We start from the raw sequence: 2,500 nt of genomic DNA on the forward strand, positions 1-2,500 counted from the left end.
TAGTGTACTACTTTTGACCAGGGCCCATAGGGCTGTAGTTGTGAGGATAGAGTGCCATTTGGGACATACACCATGTTATTAAAGCCAGTCTCACCTCTGCAGATGGGGACAGGGGGAAGTCCCAGACGGCCATGTTTCCTGTGTTGAGGACACAGGTGAGGGAGTGAGTGTCCAGTCCAACACGTAGCCCGTCACACACCTGTAGCGGATCTTGTCCTGGTTGAACAATGTTCCGTTTAGGATGCCTTTAGGTGGAACACCAGGGTTCCCACAGGCACTGCTCCTTAACTCTGGAACACAGACAGAGAGAATGTTACCACAGGCACTGCTACTTTATTCTGGAACACAGACAGAGAGAATGTTCCAAAGGCACTGCTCCTTAACTCTGGAACACAGACAGAGAGAATGTAACTAGATCCATATCCATACAGTATATGCCAGAGGTGGGACAAAGTCATTGTTATGCAAGTCACAAGTAAGTCTCAAGTCTTTGCCCTCGAGTCCCGAGTCAAGTCGAGTCAAAGATGAGGCAAGTCCCAAGTCAGTCAAAAGTCAAAGCCATCAAGTCTCAAGTCGAGTCCAAAGTCCTACATTTTAGTTTTCGAGTCATTTCAAGTCCTCTTAGCAAGCCTTTGCAAGTCATTACAAGTCCTCGTAGCCAAGTCTTCTCGAGTCATAAGGCGCAAGTCCAAGTCAAGTCACGAGTCATTGATGTTAAAGTCCAAGTCGAGTTGCAAGTCTTTGTACATTTTGTCTGAGTCGAGTCTGGAAGTCATCAAATTCATGACTCGAGTCTGATCTCAGTCCAAGTCACATGACTCGAGTCCACACCTCTGGTATATGCTAATACATACACTGAGTGTACAAAACATTAAGGACACCTGCTCTTTCCATGACATAGACTGACCAGGTGAATCCAGGTGAAAGCTATGATCCCTTATTGAAGTCAATTGTTAAATCCACTTCCAATCAGTGTAGATGAAGTGGAGGAAACATGTTAAAGAAGGATTTTTGGTGAATGGGCAAGACAAAATATTTAAGTGCCTTTGAACGGGGTATGGTAGTAGGTGCCAGGCGCACCGGTTTGTGTCAAGAAGTGCAACGCTACTGGGTTTTTCACACTCAACAGTTTCCTATGTGTATCAAGAATGGTCCACCACCCAAAGGACATCTAGCCAACTTGACACAACCGTGGGAAGAATTGGAGTCAACATGGGCCAGCGTCCCTGTGGGTGCAACTCAATATTAGGAAGGTGTTCTTAGTGTTTTGTACACTCAGTGTATATTGGTGATGCAATGTTAAACTGTTACCCATATACTTCTCTCTAAAGGTAGGTAGGTAATAATGACATTCATATCCAATGGTTGGAGTTATCTTCTGACACATTTCACCTGCCCAATATGTACAGGACTATGTTTGTTCAATTAAACCACTGACAAAGTTGGATTTGTGTTGTTATATTATTTTGAAATGAATGTTTGTGTACTGCTACTGCAGACAGAGTAGAATATGCTGAATATCACTGTGAATGAATGGAATGATTACACCAATCAGTTATAAAAACAGACATACATAATTGCTACACAATGTTTCATCTGTCAAGCAGTTTGATAGAAAACATATGCAGTGTTTTTTCTGTCAAGCAGTTTGAAAGAAAACATATGCAGTGTTTTTTCTGTCAAGCAGTTTGATAGAAAACATATGCAGTGTTTCTTCTGTCATGCAGTTTGATAGAAAACATATGCAGCGTTTCTTCTGTCAAGCAGTTTGATAGAAAATGCAGTGTTTCTTCTGTCAAGCAGTTTGATAGAAAATATATGCAGTGTTTCTTCTGTCAAGCAGTTTGATAGAAAACATGCAGTGTTTCTTCTGTCATGCAGTTTGATAGAAAACGATGCAGTGTTTCTTCTGTCAAGCAGTTTGATAGAAAACATATGCAGTTGAGTGTACAGTACATACTATTATTGTTGTGTTTGTGTACCATCTGGCTTTCAGCTAATTATTCTGGAACCAGACTATGTCTGCGTCCCAAATGGAACCCTATTCCCCAATGTAGTGCACTACTTTTGACCAGGGCCCATAGTGCACGGCCACTACATAGGGAATAGGGTGTCATTTGGGACATGGCCTAGAACCACATTTCCTCTTAGCGAGAAACTGCTGTCTGTAAAGTGCATGATGAACACAAACAGTGAAACAGATTGGGTTTCTACACGTCCACGTCCAAGAGTATGATCTGACAACAGATGATAACCAACAGAGGGATTAATGGTGGAGCTATAATCGTCAGATGATAACCAACAGAGGGATTAATGGTGGAGCTATAATCATCAGATGATAACCAACAGAGGGATTAATGGTGGAGCTATAATCATCAGATGATAACCAACAGAGGGATTATTGGTGGAGCTATAATCATCAGATGATAACCAACAGAGGGATTAATTGTGGAGCTATAAGCATCAGATGATAACCAACAGAGGGATTAATGGTGGAGCT

The 2,500-nt window shown here is 42.0% G+C and overlaps 1 pseudogene; it reads right to left on the reverse strand.

Moving 5' to 3' along the window:
* Positions 1-94: 94 nt before the first annotated feature.
* LOC123486974 overlaps positions 95-2,500 on the reverse strand; it is a 115,663-nt pseudogene continuing 113,257 nt past the window's right edge.

This window comes from Coregonus clupeaformis, unplaced genomic scaffold (genome assembly GCF_020615455.1).
Source record: "Coregonus clupeaformis isolate EN_2021a unplaced genomic scaffold, ASM2061545v1 scaf1394, whole genome shotgun sequence".
Lineage (NCBI taxonomy): Eukaryota > Metazoa > Chordata > Actinopteri > Salmoniformes > Salmonidae > Coregonus > Coregonus clupeaformis.